The sequence below is a fragment of the Lissotriton vulgaris genome, chromosome 3_2 (assembly GCF_964263255.1).
Source record: "Lissotriton vulgaris chromosome 3_2, aLisVul1.2, whole genome shotgun sequence".
NCBI lineage: Eukaryota > Metazoa > Chordata > Amphibia > Caudata > Salamandridae > Lissotriton > Lissotriton vulgaris.
In genome coordinates, this window is record NC_141690.1 from 277,225,387 (window position 1) to 277,241,885 (window position 16,499).

The window sequence follows — 16,499 nt, forward strand, 5'->3', positions numbered from 1 at the left end:
GACTCAGGAACAGGAAGGATTGGGAGAGGATGTGGTGAGGTAAGTAGCACTGGGGCTGGGTTTTGGGAGTTGGGGGTAATTTTTAAAGGTTGGGGTGTAGTTTTTTTGGCTGGGGGTCGGATTGTTTTCAGCGCTCAGGGGGGTCAGGGAAGTTGTGGGGCTTAGGGAGGGTTGGGGTTGTTTATAGGGCTAAGAAGAGCCGGGTTGTTTTTTTATGGCTGGGGGGGGTCAGAGAGTTTTAAGGGCTCAGGGGGGAGGGCGCGGGAGGGAACCTTTCCACACATATCCCTTTACCAGTCATACCTTTACCATACATTTTCGTGGTACAGGAATGCATACTTCAAACGCATTAGTGGTTGGGGCAGCGTTGCTGAGGCACGCGTGGGTTTTAGCCATGCGTGATTCTATCATACAACCAGAGGCGCAACTAGAGCCAAATTGGGGGGGGGGGCTAAGAAAAAAAAATCAGGGGGGGGGGGCTGAAACTCAGCAGGCAGAGTGAAGCTGCAGGGGCTCTTAGAAGGGGTGAAACCACTGCAAGGCCTAATTAACATTCAAATGGTCTTTTAAAGACCTGTGAAACGTTCGGGTGCGGCTCTGTGTGTGCCCGGGATCTGTCTCATCCCGGGCTGACACACACGAGGGAGGGGTGGTAGGGGGGGTTGGGGTGATGAAGCCCGGTGAGCCCAATGGGTGTTGCGCGCCTGCATACAACCCATGCTGACCAGCAGCAAAACTTTGTGAATGAGGCCCCAGTGCCTGGTGGACTGAAGAGGTGGGGTGGAGTAAAGACTGCGCAGCCTTGGGGCTTGGAGCCAGCGCGGGCGTCTCAGCAGAGCGTCGGGCCCCGGCACTCTTTCTTTCACAAACCAAGCACTGGGTGGAGAGATGTTTGAGGAAGGGAGAGAAGCAAGGAAAGGCGAACACGGTAGCTACAGAAAGCAAGGAACAGTGAGGTAGGCAGAGTAACAGAGCTGGAGAATAGAGGAGGCGAGATCTAAAGGGGGCCAGGCACACCAGAATAAACACATCAGAATGGGGTCTCACACCCTATGCTTGTTTGAAAGTAAACAACTCCCGCGTGGCCTCTGCCGCCCCCGCTCCTCAAGGTGTTACCGTGTTTGTGTCTGTCCTTGGCACGGGTGTGAGGAGTGTGATCCGGGCTCATTAGTGGCCTGCTGGTCTGAGTCTCACACCCTGCCAGGCGCGCACACCTCCAGCTTGACCCCACCCACACATGCACCCACCCACGGGCGCTTGACAACTGAGGGGCCAGCTGCCGGGAGGAGCAGAAGAAGGCAGGCCTGGAGGTGAGGAACCCCTCACCCGGAGGTGGTGGGGCTGACTGATGGATGGGGCCAGCTGTGCTGCATGGTATCACCCCTACGGCCGGGGCACCCCCACTGCTGGGCACCCCCACCGACGTGTCATTTCTGCGGTCGACCCACACCCGGGAATTCTTTCCACTGGCTCTCCCTGCAATCTGCTATCCTCAGAGCCAGTGTATCCCCACAGACATCCAGCGGCACCCCTACCCACACACAGGGGATCCCCACAGACAGGCCCCCACTGACGAGCCAGAGACACCTTCACCCACAGTCCTTGTATCCCCACAGACAGGCCCCCCACTGATGAACCAGATGCACCCCTTATCCACACACAGGGGCTTCCCACAGACAGGCTTCCCACTGACGAACCGGAGGCACCCCCACCCACAGCGAGGGTGCCCTCACAGATAGACCTCCCAACTAACGTGCTAGAGCCACCTCTACCCACAGGTGTCCCCAAAGACAGGGCTCCCCACTGGCAAGCTCTTGGGGCAGTCCACAGCCTATCCTCTCCACAATGGGGAGCCCACAGCCGAATCTCGGCTGTGCGTGGCTATCCTGACCGCTGGGCTCCACTCGCTCTCCGCCTCTCCGACCTACAACTACAGCCCGTTCTAGATGGTAGTCTTTGTGGCGTAATGGCCAGAGTTGCTAACTTTGGAACTGGAGAACCAGGTTCGAGTCTCAGCGTCAGTTCAGCATCCTGTGAATCTGGGCAAGTTACTGTACCCAATTGACTACAAAAATGAATGTGTCATTGTGTAATGTAACTGGCTCTCATGAAAGCGCTCTAATACATTCAAGTCGAGTTGGCTCCATAGAAAACTGAAAAAAATAGAAGCCACAGCGCTAGGCAGCTCTGTCCAAAGGAGGCTGATTTTGAATCCGCCCTATCTTTTGGCCCCTTGTTTGTGTGGCTCATGTTACGTTGTTATGTTCCGATAATTTATTATAGCGCGCAACTCACAACCTAAGATGTATCTTGGCGCATTAGCAACCAGAAACAGGCAAAGGCAAGTTAATAGCTAAAACAACCACATTTCAAAACGTTTATTTTTAATCATTTTGAGAAACCCTGTTTTGAGAGGGAGCTTGTTCCAGTGAAGAGGCGCAAGATGAGAAAAGGACCTACCTCCCCACCTGGGGGTGCAGATGCAATGGGGGTTAAAAAGGCCTCGAAGAACGAGGCGAACGTGAAGGCTGGTATTAGCCGAGTCTGACGTGCCCCTGAGAGGGAAGGCCCTCAGTTAATGCCCGGTGGGTCAGACAACTCAGTTTAACAAGCATTTGCAATGCAATACGTCTCACATTTACGCACGTTTAAGCTATTGGCATTGTAAAAGGCAATGCCTATTATTTTATTTTATTTTTTTAAACATAAATAAAAGGCATTGTCATTTACAATGTGTTAGACCTGTCAGCCCTAGGGTGGTCTTTCCCTATTTATTTTCGCCCTTGCCTCATTTTTCCCACCTTCTTTTTTGTTGGCCTTAGGTCTCTGAGCACCTTCCCATTGCTAACCAATGCTAAGCTGCAGGTGCTCTCTTTCCCCAACATGGCTGCTACAGGCCCCTGCTACTGCGGAGTGGTCTTTTTAGTAGCACCCTAGTTGCCAGGAGCTGGCTGGAACCCTTAAACATTGTTGCAATACTAGCCTGCCTTGCCTGCCCATAGCTAGAGTAGGGAAGCTCCTGGAACCTTCTAGAATAGGGGCGGGGTCTGCTTTTGCCGCCTTAGAGTGTGGTCACCTGACCTGGGCATATATAAAGAAAGGAGGGAAAGTTTTTAGTCAGTTGGGGCTTCACTGACCTGGGGAACCTACGCAGGAGTTTTAGGTGGTAGTGTTAAAAGGGGTTCCAAAGACAACCGGTAACCAAAGACCCCTTTATGTTGCCCGGCGGTATCGCCTCTATGACCCACCAATATTAATCAATGAAGAAGCAGGCGCTGGAGACTGGAAGGCGGGAAACGAGGATTTTATTCTCTCCGGAGGAGAACACATCAATTCAGACAGCAAGTATCGTCACGAGGTGCTCTAACCACATCTCTGAGGCCTGGCCTCTTATAGTGGGGTTTATGACCTTTATTGCACATAACACATTCTCGCAATACTTTAATACTTGAAAGAACATCCTCGGAATCTCCCCTTCAGACCCATTCCCACATACATTTACAGTTGGATTCCCCACCCTGGTCACAACAGGTGATGGTCGTTGCACAGCAGGGCATTCCGCCGATTCACGGAATGCATGGGGTTGGTCGGATCTCATGGGGTGGGGGCTTTGATCGGTTCGGGGGTCTTTTGATGGGGAGGGGAAGCTTCCTACTGTACGGGGTAATAAACAGTATCCGCAGAGCCAGGTGGCGGCCTGGGAACAGGGAAGATAAACGGGGACGCAGAAAAAAGGGGGGGTTTGCATCAAAGGGGTTTGAGGCCATGAAAGGAATGAGGGGAGGTGTCGCGCTGGGAACAGGATGGGACTCAGTGGTGAAGCTGCGCTGAAGAGGGGTTTATGACCCAAGGCATGAGAGAGCGAGGGTTGTCAGCGTGCGGGGGAATGCTTGCGAGGTTAAGAGAGAGAGAGACGCGCTGGCTATTAGCGAGGGGCAGGGAGGCCATGGCATTCAAAATGGCTGCCGCTTACGCGCACGAATGGGCTCGAAAAGGGGCAAGATGGCGCAGATAATGTTCACCAAGATTGTATTCATTTTTCACAGTCCTCCCTTTAACATTTCCAAGACATCTTGCTGGCCTATTTCCTATCTACACCTATATGCAGCGATCATAAGTAAGGGAGAGGGGGCTTAGGCAAAGGAACTGCGCATATACATCATTTTATAAACATCACATTGAAAAATCTCATCATCTAGTAAGCGGGTTCATTGTTAAGTTGGTTGCAGGAAAAATCATCGTAATGCAATATCAGACTAGAATTACGCAGTGAGGGCGTTGGGTACAGATCATAGAATAAGAACTGGTGAGTTATCATATAAGTAAGTCCTTTTCGTATACGGCGGGTGCATAGTCAGTTCAATGGTGATTGGGAGAGAAAGGAGATACAGTAAAAAATGTCAGAGTTCTCGTTGTCCTTTGTCGTCTTCTGTCAGCACTGTTGAGCACCTGGATTACCTATCAACAGAAATGTTCATGTGGATTGAGTCGTTGGAGGTCTGCGGGCAGGGGTACTTTTTGCTTTGTTTCGCCAGACCCCATAGGAGCAATGCGTTACGGTTTCGGAACAGGTGCACTTTCTTTTGTAGCGCAGAGCATAGGTTTGCAATAAAAAATGCGATTGTTCCAGAATTGTGAGATCTGTTCGTATCTTGAGTCTCTGTGGTGGGCATTTCCTGTTGCTTCCATCATCTTCAGGGTGTTTGGTAGCGGGCAGAACCACAGACTTTGTTTATCTTTTCTTCGGGGGCGACCCTTGGTGGAGTTCTAGGTCACCGTTCTGGGGTTTAACATAGTTCGTGGTCTATTTAGTCGGAGCTCCCTCCCTTCTGACGCAGGGAGTACTCTTCTCTGGGTAGCTCAGTAGGATTTGGAGGAACTTGGGAGTTCGGATGGAAAGGTGCGGGTGTGAACAGTCCTTATGGTAGGTCGGAGGAGGAGGGGATGGAGCAAGGCCAAGTCGGGAGCAGATCAGGGGGAGGCGGAGAGTTTTCGACAGGCGAGTCCGTAACCATGTTCAGAGAGCGGGGGCTTTTGGCACACATTGACCATATAGCAGGGGCTTCAGGTCAGTCCTTTCCTTAACTTCGTCTGAAACCATGCCCCGTCCGGCGTCTCCTTACTGCTGTGGTCTCGCCTCGGCCTCCGTCGCTGATGTTCCACAATCCGCTGTCAGGCCGCGTGCTCCCACATCCGGTCTCTTCCTCCTCCGACAGTGATACCCTTAAATGAGTTTTGAAAAGACAGTCTTTAGAGATATTGCAGAAGAAGGTAATTACATAAGTCTATTTCTCTCCCAACACCAAGCAACTGGGGTAAGCACTCGCTACATTGGAGATTCTTGCGGCTAGCGTATATGCAATTGATGATGGGTTTGCTGGATTCCTTACAACTTCCTTTTGTGGCTAATTCTTTGGTGCTTTGATGGTTATTACGTTCATTTGTAATAGGTACGGGGTCTGGTACTCATTTACTGCAAACGTTTATCATAGTAGATGTCAGTTCTTCCGGTAGAGACCTATTTTCCTAGTACGAGTCTTGCATGGCTAGGCTGGTTTTCAGGGCTTTGTATTTTACGAAAAAGTGTAACGTGCTAGTCACCATAGTCTGATAGGCATCCTTCTGAGGGGTGAACATAGACTAAACAAATCTGCATTACATAAAAACATTTTATTATCAACCAGGCTTACTGCAACAAGTTCTTTCGATTTTTCAATCTAATTTTCAACTTTGCACACATCCTTCTAACTTTCTATATAAATCCTCGCAACCTGGTTACTACAAAAACTCGGAAGGGGTGGTTTGAAACAATTATTAAACTTATCCTCCGGGAAGGAGGGATCTTATGGAAAACGATTAGGGACACAGCGAATCGGAGCAAGGGGCATTTTTCAAGTTCTCGTTCAGGGTGGCTGATACCAAACTGGGGGCATTTTGGGTAGATGGGGGTGTCTCGATCATTTCTTACAGCTTGGGGTACGGAGACAATTTTCAATGGGAATGGTCGCATTACCACAGACACATTTTATCATAGAAACCACTGACAAATAGGTCCCTGAGAGTGGGTCAAATTTAGGGAACCTTTGTCGTCTTACCTGTCCCTTTCCTATTGGCCAATTTAAATTTCATCCATATTTTAGTAGAAAAGGAGAGGTAGTAACGTGGTACCAATACAATTTTATTTAGGACAAATTTGTGCAAATACTTGTGGTATTTGGGGCCAACCAGGAGGTGCACCAAGTTCGCCAATTAGGTGCCAGTTGCTAGTAAAAGGGAAAGCGTGGAGGGGTGGAAGAGTGAGTGAGAGACAGACAGAGACAGAGAGAGATAGAGTAAGAGATAGAGAGAGAGAGAGACAATAGGCAAAACAGTACACATGGGACATAGAGAATGACCGTGTATTGTTTGGGCTATTCAGTGCGTTACCCGACGTTTTAGGCGTTTCGGGTCTGTGTTAGGAGGTAGAAGGCATGCAGTTTCGGGACAGAAGAGCATTAGATCAGGTAAAAAGGCCGTGAGAGCGTCCTCATTGCGCCATTTTGCAGCGCTAGTCCGTCTTCATGCATCGGGCGTGACGTGGTTCCAGATCCCTTAGGATACTCTAATCGGGATTCTAACGTAACCTGCAGAGGGAAAAAGGAGGGAAAAGGGGGGAGTGGGAGGATAACATTCAAACGCATCAAATGTATGGGCACGAAAGTCCTTTACTTACTGCATACTCGTATTCATCTCTTCGGGATATAATCCCTTAGGGTTCTGGTTTCCTAAAGTCATGGGGGCAGGTAATGTGATAGGTTGTTCATGGGGAGGTTCGAGGAAGGCATTAAGGATCGGGTGTAGTGAAACGTTTAAAAAAGAATCAGAGGTGCCTAGCGTGAGGTACCCGGGTTTGTAGATGTATCCGGCCTTCGGGATCCCTAAATCATTCCCAAAGCTGTGATGTTCTAAAGCATATCAGTTCGTCGTTCAACCCTGTACCTTAGTACCTTCGATCACCATATCTTTATAACAATTTATCAATCACCCTGCTTTACTTTACCCATTCTCAGAAGTCGAGGTCCTTCTTCATACGTTAGTTCCTGGGCTTAGTCGCATATTTTGGAGGCAACGTATCATACCTTTGATTCGATCATTAATCCAGGGCCGAACAACCATTTCTTCAGATAACCTTAAAAAGAGGAGCAGAACGGTTGCGCACAGAAAAACCCTCCCATCGATACCCACATTTACAAAAGTATGCGATGCTTATTCATAGTTGTTAAAACCTTTATTTGCAGAATTATTCAGTACGTGGAATGTGAGAGCGCAATTCATATTTTGGCCCGATATGTCGTCGATGGAAGCATATACAGTAGGGGGTTATGTTGTAGCACAAGAACATGTAAAAAGGTCTAATCAATTATTTGCAAGTAACCAAAAACATTTCGTTGCGTGATGAAGGAATCAGGGGCATTTCAGTTCATAAATGGAAACATAGTCGAGCTCATCGTAATCACATTTCCTAGATATATACCGTGGGTATGCATCATAAGCGACGTTATGTATCAGTTACAACAAATATCGAAAATAGATTGTTCATTGAAATCAACATTTTACGGAATCCTTCTTAAATGTTCGCCAAGTGGACCCTCCTCCCTTTAACATCGAGTGCGCAATGGTTCGTACATATATATATATATATATATCCTAGTACATCAAGTTTCATTAGCTAAGGAACACCACGAGGCATTCGTTAGTTTCCATTGATACCAGCGCCATTTTGGGCGAGGCCGGTTTAGTCCGGAGGTAGCATCAGGGGCAAAATATCCCCGACAATTGGCGGTTGGACCAGAGTCCCTTTCGGCAGTTCAAAAGAAAACTGTGCTAACAGAGGGGCTGGTGGTGTGGACTGTCAATCAAGAGAGGGAGGGAGTAGAGTCTTTCTTACCGGGTCATGTTGATGTTCAGCCGGAACTTACTCAAGTTCGTTAGCCCATAATGTTCCTGGGTCGTTCAGACGGAAGCTGATGCAGACACGAGAGCACCGCCATCTTGTTGCTGTGCCGTGGTTATTTCATTTGAGGTCAATGCAACTGTTCCTCACCGGAGGCCTGAAGGGGTCGAGGGCTCTTGGGACTTTGGTAGAATCTTCAAAGTCGAGGGGATGTTTGTCGATGGTGGGGGCTTGCGCCCAGGTGGGCAAGTGCCCGAGTTGCAATTTCGGACAAAGTTACTCCAGCGGCCTAGACCCGCCTTTCGAGGGCCCAGACGCCATTTTGGGATCCTTGTGGCAGCCGCCTTTGCCGTATCCGTCAGGAGTGGGAGAAACTTCTCGTGATGGCAAAGGACAGAGCATCATGCTGCTGGAGCTGGACATTTTGGTTCAGGGCGCCAGGGTGCAGCAGTGGAGCCTTCGTCTGGGGAGGTGAGAAAGGCTCGTCTGTGCCGCCTTCCTCTCCCGGCGCATCCTACGCCGTCCCTTGGAATCAGGGGCGCACATGATGACCACCCTACACCCCTGATTCCGACTCTTGGGGGACCACTGTACATCCGGTGCTCCGCAAATATGCCCGTCGGACATTGTATGTCCTGTTCTGAGAAAGTATACCAGTCGGGCATTGTATGTCCTGTGCTATGCAAGTATACCAGGCGGGTATTGTATGTCCTGTGTTGCGGAAATATACCAGCCGGACATTATATTTCCTGTGCAGCGTAGGTATATGGCCGTCGCCCGGCTGGAGGACATCGGCGTCGGGCCAGGGCAGGGAAGCCTCCTACCTGTGGAGGTGGAAGAGGCTCGTCCGCGTCGCCTCTTCCTCCCTGCCCACCCTGCATCCGTTCGATGGAGGAATTCGTGATGGCCGGACCAGAAGATACGAGGGAGGGGGTCATTTGCAGCCGCCCCCTCCCTACCTGTGGCCCGGGGGACGCCATCCCTGGAAGGGCGGTATGGGAAGACCATTTCATTGCCTGCTTGGCGGAGCCTCCAGGACTTTCTCGCCAGCGATCTCCTTTTGGCTCATGGCTGCTGGCAGGCCCAGCCCCACACGTGCTATGTGTTTCGGATGGGCGGGACCATCGAACTGTTACATTGGAGGACTTCCGGAGTGAGCATAACACGTTTTATATTTTTCCTATCAGTAAAGTTTGTTTTAGAGAGTTCTACTAGTTATTCTATTTACCGTTGGTTGTGTGTTTTCTTTACCGTAATTAAATCCTAAGTTTATATAATAGACGCTTGGCTTCCTTGAGTCTTTTCTTTAACGTGTGGTTGTTTACACTGACCTGCAGTTGTGTTTGTTTTTCAGAGCGGGGGAGCAACAGAGAGCAATCAGTCCCAGAACTCTAACATGTCGTTAAAATTGGCCTGACGAAATCTGTGCCACCGAGCATAATCAAACGGGGTGGTCCTGTCTGTTCTGTCTGCACTAGTCTGATTGGTTTTTATCTCACGTCTTTTTCCTTTCTGTCGGTCCGTCCTTTCTGTCAACCCTCCATTCTTACCTATGCTTTGCAGAGTCGGGCATTGGGCTTTCCAGTGTCCAAGACATTTACAGAAAGCACATTGGTTTTGTTTTAAATCTGTCCGTCCTGTGCGTAATGTCGGGGGATTACCTTCGGGTCGTTGTGTTCCGGGGTTGGCTTGTCGGCACATCCCTTTACACCGTTCGCTTTTCATGTCTACTCCTCGGGGCAGTGCCATCGCTGGCCCTTCCCTTTGCCTACTAGACGTTTGGAGGGTTATCCGTCGTGTCCCCTCACCTTTTCTGAGTTCGTCGCCTTCCCTTCGTTGCGTGGCTTCTTTGCGCCACATACCGAGGCTATCGAGCATAATAGGTGTTGTTTCATTCCTACGAAGGGCTATTTCTACTGTTTCTATTTTGTCGAGATCAAAGGATCCTCTCAGTGGCCACTGTCTTTCTCGATCCCTTTTTGTATAATTATGCCACAGCTCACTATAGGCTATAGCAATTAATCCATGCTTCATGAACATGTCCTTATTAGGGGTGCCTTCCAGCGGAGCCGGATGGTTCATCTCTAATAAGCGGTCCGGGTTAAACAGGCTACTAACCAGTGGGGAGAAGACAGGCATGACGGATCGCAATGGGATAATAGTCAGCACTACCTATCTTATCACTGCGCGCAAAGACTAGACAGAATATTTCTATTCTACGTTGTTTGCACGTAGTGAATACCTCATGAACCAATTCTGAGCAATCAATCAACGTTAGGTCAAAAATAAAAAATCAATATGGTCAATGGGGAGAATAAGTAGGCTCGCAAAGGTTCGCGTCACCTACCCTTTCGCTATCTGTAAAGAGGGGACCTAATCTTCCCTGTTTTCAGACAGGGAATCTCCAGAAAACAATCTATAACAGTTAATCAATGGGGCGAAGGGGCAATTGTTCAGTGGGGGAGAAAAATAGGTCCGACGGGTGCGTGCCTATCCTTCGCTGTTTATAAAGGGAGAGCCTGTTGTTTCTCCGTTTGTAGACAGAGAATCTCCAATAAATTAACAAAGAGTAATACTAGTATTTTCACAACAATTATCAATTTCTTTCAATTATCTATCACTTTCGCAATTCGTCGTGTTTACACGACCTTACCCGGACCGCATGGACAGTTTCTCGTCTTCCGAATCCAGCGCCCGATCGTCCTCTTCTCTTCGTACTTCTCGTGGCACTCCTGATGGTTCCCAGTCAGGACCGCAGATCACTCGAGAGAGGTCTGTTCGGAACCAGTGAAGTTCGGATGATCGGCTGTCAGACGAGGGTCTATCGGACAGGGTACCTTCCGATCGTTGCAGTCGTTCACTCTGTCGTCAGGACCTCTCCCACTGGATCCACGAGTCGCTGATGGGCCCCACGTTTGGGACGCCAATTGTTAAAAGGGGTTCCAAAGACAACCGGTAACCAAAGACCCCTTTATGTTGCCCGGCGGTATCGCCTCTATGACCCACCAATATTAATCAATGAAGAAGCAGGCGCTGGAGACTGGAAGGCGGGAAACGAGGATTTTATTCTCTCCGGAGGAGAACACATCAATTCAGACAGCAAGTATCGTCACGAGGTGCTCTAACCACATCTCTGAGGCCTGGCCTCTTATAGTGGGGTTTATGACCTTTATTGCACATAACACATTCTCGCAATACTTTAATACTTGAAAGAACATCCTCGGAATCTCCCCTTCAGACCCATTCCCACATACATTTACAGTTGGATTCCCCACCCTGGTCACAACAGGTGATGGTCGTTGCACAGCAGGGCATTCCGCCGATTCACGGAATGCATGGGGTTGGTCGGATCTCATGGGGTGGGGGCTTTGATCGGTTCGGGGGTCTTTTGATGGGGAGGGGAAGCTTCCTACTGTACGGGGTAATAAACAGTATCCGCAGAGCCAGGTGGCGGCCTGGGAACAGGGAAGATAAACGGGGACGCAGAAAAAAGGGGGGGTTTGCATCAAAGGGGTTTGAGGCCATGAAAGGAATGAGGGGAGGTGTCGCGCTGGGAACAGGATGGGACTCAGTGGTGAAGCTGCGCTGAAGAGGGGTTTATGACCCAAGGCATGAGAGAGCGAGGGTTGTCAGCGTGCGGGGGAATGCTTGCGAGGTTAAGAGAGAGAGAGACGCGCTGGCTATTAGCGAGGGGCAGGGAGGCCATGGCATTCAAAATGGCTGCCGCTTACGCGCACGAATGGGCTTGAAAAGGGGCAAGATGGCGCAGATAATGTTCACCAAGATTGTATTCATTTTTCACAGTAGGACCTAGTCAGAAACCTATACCACTGGGGGTGACAGGGTTTAGGCGCTGCCCACCAAGCTATATGAGGAACACTGAACTAGCCCACTGATCTGGCCCGGGGGGAGGGGAACCCAGGGACCATCTGCAGTGACCTGCTGAGGAATCCTGTCAGCAGCCTTCGACTCAACCCCCCTTCCAAGAAACCAAGAATCCGTTAGCTACCAAGGGCGCAGGAACCATCAAGCGCCAAGAAGAAACCTAACAGCCACAGGACTACTGGGGATCAACCAGGTACCGGGCAATGTCACTCATGGGCCCCTGTGCTGTCCTGCCTTGCAAAACTGCTGGCTAAGCGCCCTCATTTCCTAGCGCTAGCCCCCTGAACTGCCTAACTGCCTGTTCTGGCCGTCCTGACTAAACGAGCTGGACTGCTGCTTTAGCACTCCCCCCTGTACCCTTGGGGAAGTGCTGGACCCCTGCATACTGTAGCCTGGGAAGTGCTGTGCCTTGTGACCGTTGTGGCCCGCCCCCCCACCCCTGAAGCGCTACAATTGCCCAGCGCTGGTCTGCCGCCCTCGTACTTTGTTCCCCGAAGCGCCGACCTGATCACCGCCCCCGCTGTGTGGAGCCGTGTGCTGTGCCTGAGGAGCTTCCCAGGACTGTTCCCATGAGGCACAGGGTCAGACTGCTTTGCATATAGCCATGTCTGAACTGGGGTGGCAGAGTGTGCTAAAGAACGGTGATGGATTAAACCCAGATCTTTTGACTGGGTGTGAGTGTTTGATTGATTCACATGCTCCGTCCATCACCACCCCCTTTTGTACCGCTTTTGGCCGCCATAAGTGTGGCAGGATATGCTCAGACGTGAGTCCCTTGCTCACCTTGCCACTGGATTCAAGCAAGCCGGGCTGAAGACGACTGGAATGCCAGAAACCGGTCCTCGGAAGCTTGTTTCTGGTCCAGGGAAGACATGGCTTGGCAGTTCGGGCTGGGCTGTTCCCATGAGGCACAGGGTCAGACTGATTTGCATATAGCCATGTCTGACCTGGGGTGGCAGAGTGGGCTAAGGAACGGTGATGGATTAAACCCAGATCTTTTGACTGGGTGTGAGTGTTTGATTGATTCAGATGCTCCGCCCATCACCACCCCCTCTTGTACTGCTGCTCCAGAGTAGGCCGCACTAGGCCGTGAAGCCGGGAGGCTGGGAACAAGCGCACCATGTGACGGGGGCGCCGAATCATCGGCGAGCCCCACCTACATTGCCCAGCGATTGGAGGACAGGCCGTGACTCCCCCGCTGGCCGCGCTGCCATTGGCGGCAGCGGGCGCGCCTCCCCTCAGCCTCCGGTGATTGGTTCTCGTGCCCGAGCAAGGCCGAGAGAGAGAGGCCCGGGCCCGTCTTGCTGCTGCTGCTGCCCGCGCTGTGTCCCCAACCGGTCCTGAGGCCGGAGGAGCCAGGACCGGTTCCCCTGCAGCGCGGGGCATACTAGAGGGCTCAGAGAGGAGTGAGAGCCCTCCCCTCCCCGGACAGTGCCGCAAGGGCTCCCTGAGCAGCCGAAGAACAAGAGGTAACCCCCCCCTGGGGAGGAGGGCGGAAGACTCTGTGGACGAGCGGTAAGGGAACCCTGTATCCGCCCCTCCCCCGAGAAAAGTTGTGTTGGGCCCCGTTGGCCTCAGTGGTGCTGAGAGAGTCCCCTGAACTGGACCCGGACATTAGTAGGCCCTATTGCCTGTTAAATGCTCGAGTTAACCCCTGGCTAGGGGTCTGTTACTGCCTGTGGTGTAATGTTGAATTAAGTCCATAGGCCCAAGGTTTACCCCGGGTGAAAAAAACGTGGAATGGATGCTAAGAGGGAATAAAAGTGCATAAAGCCATTGAAGGAAATGTTTGGGTTTTGCCTAATGAAATGTTGACTCCCAGTTAAATGCAATGGTTAGTCTGACCTCATGAAATGGGGGCTTTGCCTGATCTTTAATGGAATGTCTTATACTCCTGCCTAATGCAGTGTTTCCTGAATGCCTTCAGTTGAGCAAGGAAATGGTCATGACTGATTCATAATGAAATGTTTAGTCTTGCATAGGGAGATGTTGACTAATTACCTCCAATGACCTAATGTCATGTTTACCTTTGATGAAATGCTTTGATGAAATAGAGATACTGTGATTATTGATTACCCTGACTCTGATCTAGATAAAACTTATTGATTTGAATCCAACGCACTGGTGTGGTCTCAGTCATTGTGTGTGTTTCAATGTCTCAGTGGATGTGTGTGCCGTATGGTCACTTTACACCTAAGCTTTCGGGTGCCTACCTGCTCGTGCCAGGCTACCCCCCGGGGAACTGGTGACCCCAGTTCCTACACAATGCCAATAGCTTAACTCACGTAAATGCGAGACCTATTGCATTGCAAATGCATGATTACGTTTAAAACTGAGCGCGGCACCGCTTCAAGGACACCGTGCTTGGTTTCTTTTTTTTTTTACTTTAACACTGAGCACGTTGTCCGGGAAACGGGCACTGCGCTCAATGTTAAAGATAAAAAAATAAAATAAAGAAACTGAGTGCGGTGTGCTTGAGGCGGCGCTGTGCTCAGTTTTACAGTTAGAAAAATAAATAAACAAACAGAGCGCGGTGTCCGTGAAGTGGGCACCACGCTCACCAATAAAATTAACAAAAATAAAGCACGGTGTCCCTGAAACAGGCGCCATGCTAAACATTGTAGGTAAAAAAAATTGAAGCTGAGCACGGTGGACGCCACACTCAGCATGCAATTCATCCCAAAAGTAATGAAGTATAAAGAAAAGTGGCCGCCATTGTCCTGTGTGGGCGAGCTGCAAATGCAGGAAGCAGCCTCTATTGTCCCCATCAGTTAGTTTCAAAACAAAATAGTGCTCACAGACTTAAAACGGAGACCGTGCAACAAGCCAAGTAAAAGGTCCAGTCGTCATGGGTGGTAACAAATGGCTACAAGTTGGTAATAAGGTGGGACTAACAAGCCTCAAAATGAATCAGAAGCCAGCATTTACCAAGGACCATTACACCAGCCAATGATAAATATGGCAGAGAGAAGGCGAGGCTTCCACAGCATACTCATCTGCTGCATGCCTCGCAGAGCGAGAGCGAATGCGTTCTGCTGATAGGCTCGACCTAAAAATGACACGCTTCCTAACAGGTAGCCAGTGCACGGATTGCAGCATAGGAGCTGAAGCAGAGCACTGGGGAGGTTTGGGGGTGGGGATGCATGGGGTAGGTTTCAAATTCACCGAGCTGCAGCGTTCTGCACTACCTGGAGCTTTGTCAGTAACTAACTGTTTATTGCTACTAGGAGTGCATTCCCCTAGTCCAGGTGGCTGATAATCAGTGCCTGGACTAGGGTTTTTCTGGCAAAGGGAGGGAACCATAGAAACATTGTCCTCAGTTGTCATAAAGTGGAGGAACAATTGCCAGAAATAGCATTAGTTTGGTCCTTCATACACAGTGTCTGATCCAAGCTGACGCCAAGATTTTTAACAACTTGCCTAATTTAGCAGGCCACTAATCCGGTGATCCCACCTGTGTCAAACAGCACAATCTCAGTGTATCACTGGTTAACCGGAGCCAGTTAGACATCCACGCAGCAATTTTCCTCATACCGTCCTAGAAACATGTCTTAACCATATCAGGAGGCTGGCCCAAAGTATGACTAATTAGGTGTCATATGTGTAAGTCAAGTAAGAGTGGTGATCTTTTGATTGCTGCTCCAACAACTCTGATTTAGCAAATGAAGGGTGTCTCAGTGTGAGACATGGAGCAAATCAACTGGTTGGGCAGTAAGGTCACTGTGGCTGCTGAAAAACAACGAGCAACTTCCAAGTTGATTGTGAGACATTTCCCCAGGTTTCCACGAAGAAGGCACCGTCTGGTGAGAGGGTGTCGAAGAGGTGCCAGATCTCCACGGAGTGTCTGTGCAGGGAGCGCACTTTGAGAACGATACACATCAGGGCTTTGGTGGTGTGGGCGTTCGGCGTGGGTGCTGCGGTCACGGGGGTGCTGTGGATGGTGAAGGAGCGTCGGCAATGTCGGCAGGAGAACTGGCCGTGGGTGGTGTTTGTTGTCGACAGCTGGCAGAGCGACATCGGCGCAGCACCATTAAATTGGGAAGGGGGGAGGTGCAGCTGGGAGGCGGGAATTGGCAGAAGGGAGGGGCTACAGGGGCAGTAGTGTCGGGAAAGTGACTCGGGAAATGGGCAGAGAAGATCAACAAAACAAAGAATGCACAATAAGGCAAGGCAACAATACAGTCAGAGAATAAGGGCACAGTGAACGTAAGGCAACAATATCAACTAAGTACAGGGCACAAGCTCCTGATGCGATAAATAACACTACCTGCACCTTGCCTCACTGTGAGATGTAACATTCAAATACTCTCTGTAGGAAATTGGGTTACTGGTTGAGGGGAGTGAAACCCTACTCAAAAAGCAACACACGCAAAACCCAAATTAACCTGTGCACAGCCCTCTGGTAGAATCGCACAAAAGTAGTCAGGCTTAACTTAGAGGCAATATGTATTGTATCTACACAGCACTTCAAAGAGAAATAAGGTGAAAACACAACACACGAAAAATCCTAGACGAATGTTGAAAAATAGAGTAAAATGTAATAAATTATTTGAGACCAAAAACAACAAAAATCCAATAGTAGAACCAGCGATAAGAAATTTCAAATATTTAAGTAAAAATTTGCCAAGAAGCACAAAGAACCCACTGTGGTTATCTGGGTGTACCGGACCAGGACAAAGTC